At 44.5% G+C, this 18613-nt stretch overlaps 1 protein-coding gene across 2 annotated transcripts in view; it reads left to right on the forward strand.

Annotated features, from left to right (window-relative positions):
* Window positions 1-3204: 3204 nt before the first annotated feature.
* Window positions 3205-18613, forward strand: part of syt3 (synaptotagmin III) — a 71923-nt gene continuing 56514 nt past the window's right edge. For both annotated transcript variants that reach the window (XM_066642845.1, XM_066642846.1), the window contains exon 1: window positions 3205-3342. The gene's annotated coding sequence lies outside the window, so the exon portion shown is untranslated. The remainder of the gene's footprint in view (window positions 3343-18613) is intronic.

Here is an 18613-nt window from a genome sequence, read left to right on the forward strand (position 1 = left end):
ACTCAATGTCCCTGTTTTCTCTTCAAAGCACTGTGCTCCTTTCTGATATCACTCTGTATCCACTGGCTAAAATAATTAGTGCTCAATATAGCATCCCCTTTAGGCATTTTACAGCTGAACTGTAAGCTCTGAGCATGGCGAGCTGTTGTGGAAAGGAGCTTAAACAGTGGAAATCCAGACAGCACTCTTCTCTCGCCCCCCAAAAATATAAAGGTTGTTATTTTAAACGTAGGAGTTCTCTCATGACTGTGATGCATACTTCTGCTCCCTCACTAATGGATTACAGTAATTCCCCATACTCTAATTTAAGCAGCTCTATATCTCAGCTTCAGACACGCTAAAATTTCAGCAGCTTTCAACATGTAGAGGTGATCTCATCTTACTCCACTTCCACCGGCTCTCTGCTGGCTTCTCGTTTCATTTTGAATTATTCTTGTTTACGTATGAACTTTGCCTCGTTGTGCATATTTATAAAACAATGTAGCGACTGATTTTTGTGATAATTTTGATCAATCCTTTGCCTTTCAGGATGATAGAGGCTCATAGACACTTATTTTACACTAAATAGCCTTATTTAAGGCTTTTGTTTAGCTACTACCACTGTCATTAGCCTTTATATAACACAGTAGCATTTACACTTTTTATCAAATGATTCATTAAATACAATATGAAAAGGTTTACAGTATTCACCCCACACCGAACATCAGTAGGATGTAAGTTGGCTGATGAGTGTAAATCCAACTCTCAGAGTCAAGAAAATGTTTGGACAGCAACTATAAACATCTCTCTCTTGTACCAGCTTCAGACTTACAGGAGGGTGGCGCTGTACATTGTGGACCCACAGTGAACCTGAAAGACAATGAAAATGGAGGTGTTATGCTCTGTGTAATATTTAAAAACACACATGACACTGAATCCCAGACTGACCGTGTGAACCTACAGCCTGGTGTGTAGTGTATAGATAGGTAGACAGACAGATAGACAGGTCACTATAGTAACCCCAGAGGGAAAGTTGTGTATTACAGCAGCATAAATATGTTAAGAGCAAAACAAGATCAAACAAAAGCAAGAAGAACAATAAACAGAAAAAAAGTATATTACGTTTTACTAAAAGAGAAGGGAAAATGTACTAAATAAAATATTACTAAAATAAAATGAATAAAGTATTATCTACATATAATAACAATTATTTAACTAATATGAAAGTAAAATAGGTGGCATGGTGGCGCAGCAGGTGGCGCAGCAGGCGCCCCCTCCAGGGTGTATTCCCGCCTTGTGCCCAATGTTTCCAGGTAGGCTCTGGACCCACCGCGACCCTGAACTGGATAAGCGGTTACAGATAATGAATGGATGGATGGAAAGTAAATTATGAAAAATCAATGTTCTTGTCATAACCCTGTGAAGGACTGGTGCCCCCTCCAGGGTGTGTTCCTGCCCAGTGATTCCAGATAGGCTCCGGACCCAGGGCCGCCCTGAACTGGATAAGGACTACAGACAGTGATTGATGAATGATTGGATTTCACAGAAAAATTGCTAAATTATTGATCTCAAGTAATTTATTTATATGTTCTACAGTGGAACACAGTTCTGGTTCTTAAGGAAACGTCTTTGACCTGCTTTGGTCAAAACACCACAAGGATCAAACCCCACAGCAGCGTTCTCCCCCTGTCTAAACAGCCCTGTTCAGAATGCCCACTTTCAGCATCTTTTCCTTTATATGATAATGAGCCACTCGCTGTTCACTCTGACCCCGAGCGCACAGCAGTGAGGAGCAGACGCTCTAGATTTTAGCCGTTTTTGCTCAGTTCATTTTCTTCTCCATTCTTGTTTTCTCAGTTTTTACTCAGTGCTCTTATTTCTCTGCGCTCATTGTGTTTGTTTTGCTGCGTTTAACCTTGTCTTTTTCAACGTGGGTCCATCGCTGTGATTGGACAGACAGTTGAGGGGGCAGGGCCATTCTAATGTCTCTGCACTTGACGTCAAAAGCGGAGCAGAATCAGAACGACTCATTTTATCCCATGCACAGGAAACTGACTGGGTGACCTTGTTTCTCAGTGTGTGAGTTGGTGGCTTCCAGATCCTCATATTAATGTGAGCATATCCACTCGTCTCAATGCTAGACTAAGTGGGTCATATTATTAAAGCTTGTGTAATGAAAGTTAGCTTTTGGCTTATGTAACCTTACGTCTGCCTGCAGTCCCTCCAGTCTCATCCACTCTCCCCCTCAGATAACACCCATTTATCTCTTTTAAACAGGATTACTTCATTTCCTCTGATTAACCATCACAGGCTGCATAAGGACATCTCACATTATTTGCCCCACCCCCTCATTGCTTGGTTTTTCTGTCTCTTTACTTCATCAATCCATTGATTTCTCCCTGTTTCTATTCACCCTACCGTCCACATCTAATTTTACCCATTCCTCTTTCCTTCTGTACTTGCCCTTTTTGCCCCTTCTTCTACATGCCCTTTGTTACTACGGCTCATACTTTCTTCTTACTTGCCGTTCTCTACCCGCCACCTACGTCTTTCTCATTTGCCCTCTAATTATTTGCCCATTCTTGACTTGTCTACCCCTCTTCCAACATTCTCACTCCCTCTCATCGCATCTTATTTGCCCCTCCCATGTGATACTCCCCCTCCTTGTTTTGACTCCTCTTACTATATTGTGGCCTATTTTTGTACTAGACTTTCTTCTACATAACCCTCCCAGTCACAGTTTGTATTTGCCCTTTCCTCTAATAACTTGCCCCAGTTTGCCCAGCCACTCTATATTTGCTCCTCCCACCACATTTACACCTTGATATCTCTACCTGATTGTAAACTTACCCCTTCCTGTTCATTCTTACTCCCCCTCACTACATACTTGCCCCTCCTCCTCTACCAGCCCCTCCCACTGTCTGTTTACTCCTGTTTTGCCCCTTCTTTCCCCCCAGTTTTCCATCTGTTCTTACTGTCCCCTCCTATTCTTCAATCCTACTTACTTGCCCCTCCCCCTTCTCCACATGCCCCTCCCCCCATTTCTCTCTGATGAGCTCCTGTACACCATCAGTGTGTGTTTAGTGCTGGACGGCCCAGGCTCGTTTAATATTCAGCACACAAGGCAGAGAGAGAGAGAGAGAGAGAGAGAGAGAGAGAGAGAGCAGGAAAGAGAGAGAGAAGAAGAAGGGAGGAGGGAGGGAGGGGAGGCGGTGAGATCCAGAGGGGAAAAACCGAGGCTGTGAAGGCAGGGGAAACAGAGAGAGGAGAGACAGAGGAGAGCAGAGAGAGGGAAAGAGAGAGAGACACAGAGCCTACCTCCATCCTTTTTTCTGCCCCTCACTCCATCCTGTAGCATCCCAGGTACAGTATGAAGGCTTTTCTCTGCCTTTGCTTTGTGCTCGGGGGAAAGGGAAGGATACGCTCGGAGAGATAAGTGGGTTTGGCTGTAATAGCATTGGACGATGATTGTGTGAGTGTGTGTGTGTGTGTGTGTGTGTGTGTGAGAGTGCGTGTGTGTGTGTGTGGGTGTGTGTGTGTACAATTCAGTGTGTCCTGTGTCGTCGTGTAAATCTCTCTATGAGAGGTGTGTGGCCTTAATACTGTGCATGTGCCTTTTTTACAATGTATAATTAAATGAAGAAGTAGTCGAGATCGTGACTATGCTTTTTTGCAGACATGCATGTAGTGTGTGTGTGTATTTGTGTGTGTGTGCGTGTGCATTTTACATGTGCAACTATGCATAGTCTTGCTCCTTAGTGTATCCTCAGTTTTGTCAAAGTGGAGATGACAATGCAAATGAAAAAAAATCTTTTTGTGCCCCCCCACCAAAAAAAGGCATAGAAATTTTACAGAAGGTCCTCCTCTAACTCATCCGAAGGTGCATCCTCATACCCCACCCCTCTCTCTCTCTCTCTCTCTCTCTCTCTCTCTCTCTCTCTCTCTCTCTCTCTCTCTCTCTCTCTCTCTCTCTCTCTGCCTGCTTCAACCTCCAGAGGCATCCCTCCACAGGCTGCTACCAGGAGCACCATTATGTGAACATTAATGCATGTAATTTGTGGGGGATTTGATTCAGCGTTCGTACACAGCCGTTCTGAAAATGTGTGTGTGTTTGTTGGATGAGTGAGGCACAAGCGAAGAGCGGCTTATTCCCTCTTGATGTGATGGTGCTGGTGGTGTGACGTTGCTGAGCAGAGCAGCCCCCGTTTCTTCGGTTCGGTAGCTAAAAAATCCATGGGTTGCCTTAAAGCAGAACCCATAACCCAGACAGCTTTTTTTCTTTTGCCTCTCTCTCTCTCTCTCTCTCTCTCTCTCTCTCTCTCTCTCTGTCTCTCTCTCTGTTTCTCTGTGTTTGTTGTTATGGATAATTTAGATTGAGGGCTGGAGTAAAGGAAACACAAGAGAGACAGACAGAGGGAGAGAGAGACAGAGAGTGAGAGAGGGGGCTGGGTGGACTACTGAGACAGTGACAGAGAGAAAAGAAAGAGGGAGCAGGATTAGAAGAGTGAGGGGTAAAAAAAGAGAAAGACAAATAAAGGAAAGTGAGTGTGTGCTGTGTGGGATGCTTTAGAGTAATTGTGTGTGCAATGAGTGTCAACAGTGCAGTGTACATTAGAGAGAGTATGTGTTGAACACATTGCACAGAGGGCAGTAGATCTGGGGCAGTACGGCTGTACAGAGGTGTTTATACACTATAATCTGTGATTAGTTGAACTGTAGAATTTGGTGACAGTGGGGCTGTAGAACTGGGAACAGTGGGTGTGGGATACAGTACAGTTCAGGGTAGTAGAATTTGGGAGGGACTGTACAGTAGGGTATATGTTGTAGAGTTTTAGAATTTGTGGGACCACAGTAGAGCTGGGGGCAGTAGAGCTGTAGAGTTTAGGGGTAGTATAGAGATTGTGGACAGTACAGCCAGGGGGAATAGAGTTGTAGGGTTTGGGGTGGTAGAGATTGTGGACAATAGAGCTGGGGGCAGTAGAACTGTAGAGTTTAGGGGTAGTATAGAGATTGTGGACAGTAGAGCTGGGGGCAGTAGAGCTGTAGAGTTTAGGGGTAGTATAGAGATTGTGGACAGTAGAGCTGGGGGCAGTAGAGCTGTAGAGTTTGGGGTAGTATAGAGATTGTGGACAGTAGAGCTGGGGGCAGTAGAGATGTAGAGTTTAGGGTGTTAGAGATTGTGGACAGTAGAGCTGGGGGCAGTAGGGCTGTAGAGTTTAGGGGTAGTATAGAGATTGTGGACAGTAGAGCTGGAGGCAGTAGAGCTGTAGAGTTTAGGGTGGTAGAGATTGTGGACAGTAGAGCTGGGGGCAGTAGAGCTGTAGAGTTTAGGGGTAGTAGAGATTGTGGACAGTAGAGCTGGGGGCAGTAGAGCTGTAGAGTTTAGGGTGGTAGAGATTGTGGACAGTAGAGCTGGGGGCAGTAGGGCTGTAGAGTTTAGGGTGGTAGAGATTGTGGACAGTAGAGCTGGGGGCAGTAGAGCTGTAGAGTTTAGGGGTAGTAGAGATTGTGGACAGTAGAGCTGGGGGCAGTAGGGCTGTAGAGTTTAGGGGTAGTATAGAGATTGTTGACAGTAGAGCTGGGGGCAGTAGAGCTGTAGAGTTTAGGGGTAGTATAGAGATTGTGGACAGTAGAGCTGGGGGGCAGCAGAGCTGTAGAGTTTGGGGTGGTAGAGATTGTGGACAATAGAGCTGGGGGGAGTAGGGCTGTAGAGTTTGGGGTGGTAGAGATTTTGGACAATAGAGCTGGGGGGAGTAGGGCTGTAGAGTTTGGGGGTAGTATAGAGATTGTGGACAGTAGAGCTGGAGGCAGTAGAGCTGTAGAGTTTAGGGTGGTAGAGATTGTGGACAGTAGAGCTGGGGGCAGTAGAGCTGTAGAGTTGGGTGGTAGAGATTGTGGACAATAGAGCTGGGGGCAGTAGAGCTGTAGAGTTTAGGGTGGTAGAGATTGTGGACAGTAGAGCTGGGGGCAGTAGGGCTGTAGAGTTTAGGGTGGTAGAGATTGTGGACAGTAGAGCTGGGGGCAGTAGAGCTGTAGAGTTTAGGGTGGTAGAGATTGTGGACAGTAGAGCTGGGGGCAGTAGGGCTGTAGAGTTTAGGGGTAGTATAGAGATTGTGGACAGTAGAGCTGGAGGCAGTAGAGCTGTAGAGTTTAGGGTGGTAGAGATTGTGGACAGTACAGCTGGGGGCAGTAGAGCTGTAGAGTTTGGGTGGTAGAGATTGTGGACAGTAGAGCTGGGGGCAGTAGAGCTGTAGAGTTTGGGGTGGTAGAGATTGTGGACAGTAGAGCTGGGGGCAGTAGGGCTGTAGAGTTTAGGGTGGTAGAGATTGTGGACAGTAGAGCTGGGGGCAGTAGAGCTGTAGAGTTTAGGGGTAGTAGAGATTGTGGACAGTAGAGCTGGGGGCAGTAGGGCTGTAGAGTTTAGGGGTAGTATAGAGATTGTTGACAGTAGAGCTGGGGGCAGTAGAGCTGTAGAGTTTAGGGGTTATTATAGAGATTGTGGACAGTAGAGCTGGGGGGCTGCAGAGCTGTAGAGTTTGGGGTGGTAGAGATTGTGGACAGTAGAGCTGGGGGCAGTAGGGCTGTAGAGTTTAGGGGTAGTATAGAGATTGTGGACAGTAGAGCTGGAGGCAGTAGAGCTGTAGAGTTTAGGGTGGTAGAGATTGTGGACAGTACAGCTGGGGGCAGTAGGGCTGTAGAGTTTGGGTGGTAGAGATTGTGGACAGTAGAGCTGGGGGCAGTAGAGCTGTAGAGTTTAGGGTGGTAGAGATTGTGGACAGTAGAGCTGGGGGCAGTAGGGCTGTAGAGTTTAGGGTGGTAGAGATTGTGGACAGTAGAGCTGGGGGCAGTAGAGCTGTAGAGTTTAGGGTGGTAGAGATTGTGGACAGTAGAGCTGGGGGCAGTAGGGCTGTAGAGTTTAGGGTGGTAGAGATTGTGGACAATAGAGCTGGGGGCAGTAGGGCTGTAGAGTTTAGGGTGGTAGAGATTGTGGACAGTAGAGCTGGGGGCAGTAGGGCTGTAGAGTTTAGGGTGGTAGAGATTGTGGACAATAGAGCTGGGGGCAGTAGAGCTGTAGAGTTTAGGGTGGTAGAGATTGTGGACAATAGAGCTGGGGGCAGTAGGGCTGTAGAGTTTAGGGTGGTAGAGATTGTGGACAGTAGAGCTGGGGGCAGTAGGGCTGTAGAGTTTGGGTGGTAGAGATTGTGGACAGTAGAGCTGGGGGCAGTAGAGCTGTAGAGTTTAGGGTGGTAGAGATTGTGGACAGTAGAGCTGGGGGCAGTAGGGCTGTAGAGTTTAGGGTGGTAGAGATTGTGGACAATAGAGCTGGGGGCAGTAGGGCTGTAGAGTTTAGGGTGGTAGAGATTGTGGACAGTAGAGCTGGGGGCAGTAGAGCTGTAGAGTTTAGGGGTAGTAGAGATTGTGGACAGTAGAGCTGGGGGCAGTAGGGCTGTAGAGTTTAGGGGTAGTATAGAGATTGTTGACAGTAGAGCTGGGGGCAGTAGAGCTGTAGAGTTTAAGGGTAGTATAGAGATTGTGGACAGTAGAGCTGGGGGCAGCAGAGCTGTAGAGTTTGGGGTGGTAGAGATTGTGGACAATAGAGCTGGGGGGCAGCAGAGCTGTAGAGTTTGGGGTGGTAGAGATTGTGGACAATAGAGCTGGGAGGAGTAGAGCTATAGAATTTGGGGTGGTAGAGATTTTGGACAATAGAGCTGGGGGGAGTAGGGCTGTAGAGTTTGGGGTAGTTGAGATTGTGGACAGTAGAGCTGGGGGCAGTAGAGCTGTAGAGTTTAGGGGTAGTATAGAGATTGTGGACAGTAGAGCTGGGGGCAGTAGAGCTGTAGAGTTTAGGGGTAGTATAGAGATTGTGGACAGTAGAGCTGGGGGCAGTAGAGCTGTAGAGTTTAGGGGTTATTATAGAGATTGTGGACAGTAGAGCTGGGGGCAGTAGAGCTGTAGAGTTTAGGGGTAGTATAGAGATTGTGGACAGTAGAGCTGGGGGCAGTAGAGCTGTAGAGTTTAGGGGTAGTATAGAGATTGTGGACAGTAGAGCTGGGGGCAGTAGAGCTGTAGAGTTTAGGGGTAGTATAGAGATTGTGGACAGTAGAGCTGGGGGGCAGCAGAGCTGTAGAGTTTAGGGTGGTAGAGATTGTGGACAATAGAGCTGGGGGCAGTAGAGCTGTAGAGTTTAGGGGTAGTATAGAGATTGTGGACAGTAGAGCTGGGGGCAGTAGAGCTGTAGAGTTTAGGGTGGTAGAGATTGTGGACAATAGAGCTGGGGGCAGTAGAGCTGTAGAGTTTGGGGTGGTAGAGATTGTGGACAGTAGAGCTGGGGGCAGAAGGGCTCTAGAGTCGGCAGTACAACTGTAGAGTTTGTGGAGGTGCAGAGTTTGAGAATCTGTGCAGTTTTGAGTTGTTACCCTGGGGCAGGGGAACTTGGGACAGCAGCACTTGGAGCAGTAGGGCTGGAGGCAGTAGACTTTGGGGTAGATGGGATAAGGGCATGGAGTTTGAGAGGAGGAGCGCTGGGGGCGATATAGCTGTAGGGCTAGGGCAGCAGAAGTGGGGACAGCCGGGGCTGGGGGCAGTAGATCTGTAGAGCTTGTAGCATTGGAGTAGAGTTTTATTGGAATGTGGAATATGGAGGTAGAAAAGTAGTGGGTCTGGGGCTAGGTACAGTGTTAGGTGCTTAGAGGCTGAGGCAGGGAGCTGAAGCACCCGAGGATATAAGCTGAGTATGAGACAAGTCTGGGTACAAACACAATTACAAATCAGTCCGAATCTCAATGTCCCTGTGTCAGGTCAGTGTCCTCAGTTTGTTTAAGCAGATGTCTTCTCAGTGAACAGGTTCTTGTTCACTAAATGAGTCGGTATCGTAAGCTTGGATCTGTTGCCTGTGGTCACAGCGCTGGTCAGACGGAGTGTGATGCAAAGACATGAGCTCTGAGGCTCACCAAGCTGGAGGTGATGACTTATCTGAGTCACAGAGGTTTGTCAAAGGCTCCCGGTCTCCACACAGTCGCTCAGAGTTTGAGTGTAATGCAGTCACACAACAAAGAGCGGGAGGTCGGTGAGAAGCGGCACTGGCGCTAATGACAGTTCTTAATGAAAGTAGTGCTTTTTATTTATTTATTTACTTATTTTGAGTTGGATAAAGCTGTAATAGAACAAAAGCTATTTCTAATATTGGCTTTAAAGCTAGTTTTAGGATTATAAATATGTATGTAATGTAAATGAGTTTAAAATTCTAAAACTCCCTCTCTGCTGATGCTATAAGCATGGGGGGTGGTGGTGTAGGGGGTACATCGCAGAATGATTGACAGTGGCATCACCATGGCAACTTAAACACAAAAATCTGAGCTGTCCAATCAATAACATGTATCTCCATTTTCGTCAGTTCTTTGTTTAATACATCATTTGAACACAGCAGCTGTCCATCACACTGTGTGAAAATCTCATGTTGAATGAGCCAATAGAAATGCTCCAGAATTACTCCAAGTAAAGCTTTTTACATATATTTTCACTGAAATTTAAGAAGGATTTTTTTCCTTCTCCTGTGAAGTTGCTATTTTAAAGATACATGTTTTTCACTGGACAGCGACAATATGCATCAGTAAGGGTGTAATAGCGCTAGTGAGGAGCTAGCCTGGTTAGCCTGGGTTTGGACGCCCCTGCAGCGGACGAGAGCTGAGAGGCGGCTGGCGTCGACTTTGTGATAGTCATATTAGTGATATTGACATTTACATCTTTGGCATCAAGAGGCTCATATTTCGAGGAGGCCACTCTCTGATGCTTTGTTACACATTGGTATGTTGGTATGAATACAGAGATTATTTCTTGCTGATTGTTCTTATGTGTATCATGTCTGAGAATGGAGCGATATGAATCGAGTGAGACGGCAGGGCACAGTGAGCTACTGAGCCAGACACAGTTTAGCAGGGGGAGTCTGCAGCCAAGACATGGAGCAAAAAGGGCCTTGTTTTGAAATAAACCACAAGTTTTCTGTTGGATGTAATTTTCCAGTTTCATTTATTTTGCCCCATTTGATACTTAAACTTTATGTTAAGCACATTAAACACAAATCTGATTCTGTAAAATAAAAGACAGTTCCATCACAGTGCTTTTATTGGGTTCCCTTTGAATGCTCCTTCAATAAGAATGCACCCAAAACCATCTGATAAATATAGGGAAACTGAACGCAGAACAACCAACGTTACACAATGCTCTACCGCATGTTTTATGCAGTTACACATTTTCAACAGAGCTGCATTAATATTCATTCATTCATTCATTATCTGTAACTGCTTATCCAATTCAGGGTTGCGGTGGGTCCAGAGCCTACCTGGAATCATTGGGCGCAAGGCAGGAATACACCCTGGAGGGGGCACCAGTCCTTCACAGGACAACACAGACACACACATTCACTCACACCTACGGACACTTTTGAATCACCAATCCACCTACCCACGTGTGTTTTTGGACTGTGGGAGGAAACCGGAGCACCCAGAGGAAACCCACACGGACACAGGGAGAACACACTAACTCCTCACAGACAGTCACCCGGAGCGGGAATCGAACCCACAACCTCCAGTCCCCTGGAGCTGTGTGACTGTGACACTAACCTGCTGCGCCACCGTGCTGCCCGCTGCATTAATAATATTTATAATAAGAAAAAGTGTTCAAAACTTCCAAAACATAGCTTTGAAATAGTCGCAAATATAAAATAGGTGTAATACTGAATATATATATATATATATATATATATATGTGTGTGTGTGTGTGTGTGTGTGTGTGTGTGTGTGTGTGTGTGTATAAATACTACATCAGTTTATCAGTTTAAAGTAGTATATACATCTTAACCCCACCCATTCTTACTGAGGTTATTATGAGTGTTTCAGCCTGGACTACTTAATTAATGAGGTGCAATATAGGGCAGCCAATAAGAACAAAGGTCAGTTACATATATCATCCATAAAGGGGCAGTAGCAAAAAAAACAGTTTATTCCTGATGAATATATAGTGCTTGCAAAATGGAAATATCAAAATGAATATCCAATGCTTTTGGTACATAAAATCAAACACAGCTCATTAGCAGATGCCTGAGGACAAATCAAATGCAGGAATAATGGGATATGTGCCCTTTAAATGGTCGTCTGTGTGCCCCTGGAAATCAGCCATTGCTGTTTGTGATGAATGTGTTTTGCTGAGGGAGGGGCCTCTGTTTGTCCACAGCAACATGAGGCTTTAATACGACCCTATATTATACCATAATGATTTCCCACCAGCAGCACTGTAGTGCCTTTGTGACCAAAAGAGGGCTTTACGACTGGGTTGTGATTTAGTCTTGGGGTTAAAATCTCACCAATAGGAGGACGGCTTGGGCTGAAGCATAACCCACACCAACTGTAAGTGGCAAGCTGATGGATGACCCTAACAGAATGAGGTCATTTTGCTTCATCACAGGCTGGTCAGGGCCATTTCTGAGCATGTGGAGGTCCTAAGAGGGGTCATATTGATCCAGCTGTATTATTTCGTAAACAAGAGGTAAAATAAAGAAATTGTGTCATTAGGATAAAAGTACAAACGTGCTTAATGACACGTATGATATTAAAGGACACATGTTACGATAAAAAGTTACTTATTCGGTGCATGTTCACATTCATTTGTGGATCTGGAGCGCACTAACCCAAACACTGTGAAACAAGATCACCCAGTCCCTTTTTAGAAGAGCCCCACCCCCTTGTCTGAGTCTGTCCAATCACAGCATGTTGTGTGAGAGCGCAAAGATGAGGTTAAATGCAACAAAAGAGACACAACGAGCGCTGAGAAATAAGAGCACTGAGTAAAAACTGAGAAAACGAGAAAGAGAATGGAGTGGAAACGACTAAAAGCCAGAGCTTCTGCTCCTCACTGCTGTGCACTCAGGGTCGGGGTGAACAGCGAGTGGCTCTTTATCATTTAAAGGAACAGGCGCTGAAAGCGGGCGTTCTGAACAGGGCTGTTTACACAGGGGGAGAACACTGCTGTGGAGCTTGTGGGTTTGGACAAAATCAGGTCACAGACGTTTTATTAAGAACCAGAACTGTGGAAAAAGACGAAAATATTTTTCTTAGGCCTTAAATAATCATATAGCTGAGAATGTTTAGGTGTAAAATGGGTGACTGCAGAGAAACAAAGATCCAGAGTTATTTTCACTGGTGGTGAATGGAACCATGTGTCTCTATGGCTACAAAACAAGTCCAGTATTTATTTCTTCTTCTCCACCACCCGATAAAGAGCTTTAACCAGAATGATGATGATGATGAGAGGGAGGTTAATAGTGTTCCTTTTGAAAATAATACATTTCTTTGGCCTCTCTGATAGAAAAATTAAAGATTTCCTCTTTAAGAACACGAATAAACAAGGATCAATACATCCTTAAGGGCCCTGTTGTGACTCAGGGCCCCTGAGAGACATTAACTAAATCACTTGAAGCTGATGGTCAGAATCTCTTTGAGGTATAACCTCCCGTGTACCACCCATGAACACAAAGGGTGTAGTCCAGTGTGTACAGAACCTGCCTGTGATTCTATTGGCACTGATCTCGTGGCAGTGCAGCATGCAATAAACTCCTAAAGGCCTCTCTTATCACCCCGCACGCAGCGGGCTTTACGCTAGCCTGTTCTGCAAAAGCAAGCGTGGAAAAATGCCATGCTTTATTTTTGCGAGGCTGTCTGGGACGAGCCTCACGATAAGATTTGGCGATTGGTGCTTAGGGGGAAAGAAAGGGAGAGAGAGAGAGAGAGAGAGAGAGAGAGAGAGAGAGAGAGAGAGAGAGAGACAGAAAGAGAAATTAAGGTAATCCTCAGACAGGTAGAAAAAAAAAACAGCTAAACAGAGCAAAACGACGGAGACGTAAAACAACCCCACGCAAAACAAAAAACAGATTAGAGACACGATGACAATGCAGATAAGACGAGAGAGATAGAGAGAGAGAGAGAGAGAGAGAGAGTGAGAGTGAGAGAGAGAGAGAGAGAGAGAGAGAGAGGAGAGAAGGATCCGAGAGTTTGAGAAAGAGCACAACGCCTGCATTAAGATATTGCAGGAACATCCCATTAGATATACTCTAATGGATTACCGTCCTTTTGTCAATACGAGTGTTCAAATTCATAACATCACACTGAAGAAAGGGATTAGCCCTCGTTGCTAATTTGCAATTAGTCTCAGCCACGTGTGTCATTATTTTGCAGAAGAATGAGAGGAAGTTGAGATGGATTTTTTTCTCCAGAATGATGATAATAATAATAGCAAACTATGAAAGCGAGACCCACATCAAGTTCAAGACTGCAGCCTTCAGAGACATGTAGGTGAAATATATCTGGTGAAATCCTGTGTGCGCACACTGTGGGGATGATTGATTTGTATTTTGTAAAAAGCGGCCATGCGTGGCCGAAAATGTGTCAGTGAAGCATCCTCAAAATATCCTAATGGTTCCCCCAGCTGCTAAAAGCTCCCTAAGCCGATCCGCTGTGGAGAATAACGTTTAGCCACAAAAACACACATCGCAAAGCACACCATTACTGCCTCTACAGCAGGGGCATTCAGTTCCAATTAACCAAGCTCCAGTTGTTGAAATGTCCTCCCAGCAAAGGTCCAGACTCCATATTTAAAAGCTAAACCACGTCTTACAGCCACACCTACATCCATCAATTAAAATCAACAATATTTCATATCATTTTAATTTTATTTATTGTCAGTTTTCAAAGTAGAAGGCTGTTAAACACACACACACCTTGAAAACACAAAGAACCATTTATAAAAAATTTTATTTTTATGTATTTTTTTTTTCAGCACACTTTCATGCATCAGCTTTCTTTATAATGGAGCAAGCCACACTGTGCTCACTCTCACAACCCTCTCGCTCTCTCTAGTGACCTGGCCATGCAGGCTAAACAAAAGATTTGATTCAAGCAACTGCTGTATGAACTGGATTAGCTGCACACATTGTCCTTCTGAAAAAATGCTCTGTGAATTGTAATATTAATTTTCATTCATTTTTTAAATAGTGCGTCACGGTGGTGCAGCAGGTAGTGTCGCTGTCACAGGGTTCGAGTCGAGTTGTGGGTTCGAGTCCGGCTCCGGGTGACTGTCTGTGAGGAGTGTGGTGTGTTCTCCCTGTGTCTGCGTGGGTTTTCTCCGGGTGCTCCGGTTTTCTCCCACGCTCCAAAAACACACGTTGGTGGAGGTGGATTGGTGACTCAAAAGTGACCGTAGGTGTCGCCCTGTGTCCCACCTTGTGCCCAGTGATTCCGGGTAGACTCTGGACCCACCACGACCCTGTTACAGACAATGAATGAATGAATGACGATATATAATGTGACACGCTTTAATGCATTAAGGCCTATAACTTACAGGCCCATGTTTGTAGCCACCTGCTTATTCTGCGGTAACAGCCTGTACTATTTCAGGAAGCATGAATGATTTACTCTAGATGTTGGAACATTTTGTGAGGGTTTTATGGCATTCAGCCATGAGAACATTAGCGAGGTCATGTGCTGATGTTGGACGATTAGTTCTGGATCATGAACACCACTCCAACTCATCCCAAAGGTATTGGATGGGGCTCCATCACTCTGGAGACCACAGACGCCCTTTGATCAACAATCCAATTTGTCTAGCTGACACTAGACATAGGTATGGTGATCTTAAGCCCGTGTGGCTGCTCAAGAGCATCCCATGCTATCGATCAGTGCTATTCTATGTGAATTGTACAAGCTGTTGTGCAGCTGAACACCTGGGTTAGCATTGGGTGAACCTTATAGATAGAGGAACTCACTAATTGTTCTATTTTGGACATATACATATGGCATACAGGAAGCTCTGTAGAAATAAACATGTGAATATTATTAATACTCACAGTAAGGTTGTGATCTTCTTCCATGCACTTCAGGATCTTTCTCACTCTCTATGTGTCTTTTGTCCTCTCCAAAATGGAGAGGTAACTCAGTGCAGTGGACAGCAGCTTCAGGGCTGTTTACTAATCACCTCCATTCATCACTGGCTCAAAGACGTCCTCCCAGAGAACCAGGTCCAGGCCTCAGACCTGCCATCAAGCAGGGCTCTGAGCTAAAACACAGCTGAAACACCGCTAGCTGCTTGTCAGCCGAACTGATGGACAGCTGCTGAGCAGGTTATGGATGTTTAGATTCCTCACTCCGTGCTCAAAGAGCTAGTTTACTGAAGATGTACTCAGTTTCCACCCAGACTCGACATGTAGTTGTAGGCTGAGACACGTTTACTGTCTGAAATAAGCTTCATTAGCTTTTCACTGGAGCTGTAAAGCTAATATAGCTAACAGGTCATGGGATAAAAAGTACATTATAAGCATATGTTGAACTAGTATTAGTACTATTGTTTTAGCATCATGGATAAAGTTCTAGGAAAAATATTTGATCTCAAGAGTCAGAATTTGTTCTGAAGTGCCTCAGACTTGCATAAAATATAACATAGTAACATGGGTTGTGCAGTGCAGACTAACTCCCACAAGGGTTTTGCAAGGTGGTTGCTATGGTGTTGCTAGGTTGTAGCTATGGAATCCCAGGTGGTTGCCAAATAGCTTAGTTAAAAAGCTAGCCTAGCAGCAATATTCAGACAACAATGCTAGCCTCAAGTGAAGAGTTTGGTCAAATTCCCCTTTTTTACATTGGAGTCTTTCCTAAAAGGGAAATATTTTCTGCCTGTTTCTACAAAGGAACAGGTATGGGGAATTAAAGGCAACACAGACTATTCTGGAGCTACTCACTGTTTTCACAGCAAAACGAATAATAAATAAATTACACTTCCATTTGTGTTCATTCAGAAGCTCTGCATCTTTTGAGCTGGAACAGAATATTTGAGTAAAAACTTGACTGTAACTTGTTGGTGGCTGTAAGTATTTATTGAATGTTTAAATTACCACAGAAAATCTTTTGTAAATTGGGTTCTTTAGTTGTAGCACTTTTGCTCTGCGTTTACTTTCATGCAGTTAGTGGTTTCCTGAATTTAGAGTCAGTTCCTCCTTACATAAGTGTAACAAACAGCAAAAATAAGCCAATGTAATAAGCCCACCTATGCAGAAATAATATAACAACTTGAGATGTTTTTTCATGCTTTTCCACACCTCCAAATGCCATTTCACTGCCATGTCTCAGTCAGCGACTCAGTGAGAGAATGCCTGAGACAGATTGGACAGAGACACTGCATTCAAACACCAGACATTTTTCCAGTGCACAAACAGAGCAGAGAGCTAGTGCATGGTGAGGAAACATTCTCTGAATTTTATATAAAGTGTACTTCATTAGAATCACAAACACTGCCTTTAATGTAAGGTCTGTGACCTGGTCAAATTGAATATAGTTGCTTTTTCTGGAGTGGAAAATTCCGGTTGTGTGTGCAATGGAACACTCTCCTGCCAAGTGTTTCTGTGCGATCAGAATAGTCTGCTATTGCTCTGTAAGATGTCAGTGTCTCTGTTCAATCTGCATGGAGCTCAGACTACTTTCATCCTCTCAGGGCTTCCTCAGGCTTTCCAAGAGTTTCTCCTTCTGAAGTCTTGGTTCCTCTGCGTCTTCCCTGTCGTCATACACACACAGCATTTTTCCTTTTGAGTTGTTTTTTTTTTTTTTTTTGAGTTCCCTCTTAGTGGGTGTTCCTCACGTTTTTGACTCTGAGGAGAAAACATGCTAAACACATGAAGAAGAAACACTAATGGGAGAGTCTTGATTCCTCCCAGTTGTTGATCCTCATGCTTTTGGAGAGTTTGCTTCTCTTTGGAGTCTTTGGTCCTCTCATGCAGCTAGGATTCATTTTTTTTTTTAGTCTTGGTTCCTCTCAGTGGTACTTCTTCATGCATTTTGAGAGGTTTTTGAGAAGTCTTGTTTATTCTCAGTGGTTCTTCTTCATTCTTCTTTTGAGTCTTGGAGGAAACCCACATGGACACGGGGAAAACACCACACCCTTCACAGACAGTCACCTGGAGTGTGACTCAAACCCACAACCTCCAGGTCCCTGGAGCTGTGTGACAGAGACACTACCTGCTGCGCCTAATATTTGCCTAAATTTTCACAGTAATTATTTGAGATACTTATTTATTTTGATCTACCTGAGCATATAGACGCTGAGGTAGATGTAATGCACTTTCAGTGAAATAGTGGCTTAAGTGAAAGGGAAAGTGCTCTGCAGTGCAAGTTCTTAGAACAAACAACATCTAACAGTACGGAAACCAAAGTGTAGTCCGTTCAGTTCCACAATTTTAGACTATTCCAGGAATGCAATGATATGAGAATTCTGTGCAGATTTCGTTGTTCGATATTATGCATGTACATATCTGCCCATGCCGATATACACATTTATAAAGTACAGAAAGATAAGATATCCTGGATTAACATTATTAACACACATACTACTTATTTGTATAACATTTGAACTTTCAAGCAACTACACGCAAACAATAAAATGAAAGGTGTCTCCTGAGAAAATTGCAGTCACATTTATTTAGCCAAGTGTTCCTTACAGAGACTGGTCACAGCTTTAAAAGCTTTTTAATTTAACAAGTTAAATAAATTACAGATCTCCTTTAACCAATAAAATATTAATAATAAATAAATTAACATTAAGGCGGCACGGTGGCGCAGCAGGTAGTGTCGCAGTCACACAGTTTCCAGGGGCCTGGAGGTTGTGGGTTCGATTCCCGCTCCGGGTGACTGTCTGTGAGGAGTTGGTGTGTTCTCCCCGTGTCAGCGTGGGTTTCCTCTGGGTGCTCCGGTTTCCTCCCACAGTCCAAAAACACACAATGATAGGTGGATTGGCGACTTAAAAAGTGTCCGTAGGTGTGAATGTGTGTGTGTGTGTGTGTGTTGCCCTGTGAAGGACTGGCGCCCCCTCCAGGGTGTATTCCCACCTTGCGCCCAATGATTCCAGGTAGGCTCTGGACCCCCCGCGACCCTGAACTGGATAAGGGTTACAGGTAATGAATGAACGAATGAAATTAACATTAACATAAAGCAAAGGATTAAGTACAAATAAATGGCAGTAGACCCATGGCAATGTAACTATTGTACTGTACAGTAATACAGAAATAAGAGCTTCAGCACGGCCTTTGTACATTTCCACACAGAAGGGTGAAGAGGGGGAATCTGAGCCAATTTTTTTTATCTACACATTCAGTCCATTATTTTGTTTTGTCACCAAAGTCTTTTTCTGGCATAAAATAAGTGTCAGCAATTATCAGTTTGAAATATCGGTAAAATTAATGCACCAGACCAATGCTGATAAACAGAATGAAAAATAGGAGGAACTGTGCAACAAGTTTTTGTTGCTGTTCTTAATCTTGCCAGAGGTTTTTACACCGTCTTTCCTGATGTAAACCTCCCATTCCACCTGGTCTTGGGCTTGTAAATAGGAGCGCGTTGATCATCACTTTCCAAGGCAAGACAGAACTCTCCCAGGCTTCTCAAAAACTGGCAGTGCGGGGCTCCAGAGGGAAAAGCTTGAAAAAATCTTCATTCCAAAATCTTCCAAAAACTCACGTTGGTAGTTGGATTGGTGACTCAAAAGTGTCCGTAGGTGTGAGTGTGTGTCACCCTGTGAAGGCCTGGCGCCCCCTCCAGGGTGTGTTCCT

Source organism: Hoplias malabaricus, chromosome 13 (genome assembly GCF_029633855.1).
Source record: "Hoplias malabaricus isolate fHopMal1 chromosome 13, fHopMal1.hap1, whole genome shotgun sequence".
Lineage (NCBI taxonomy): Eukaryota > Metazoa > Chordata > Actinopteri > Characiformes > Erythrinidae > Hoplias > Hoplias malabaricus.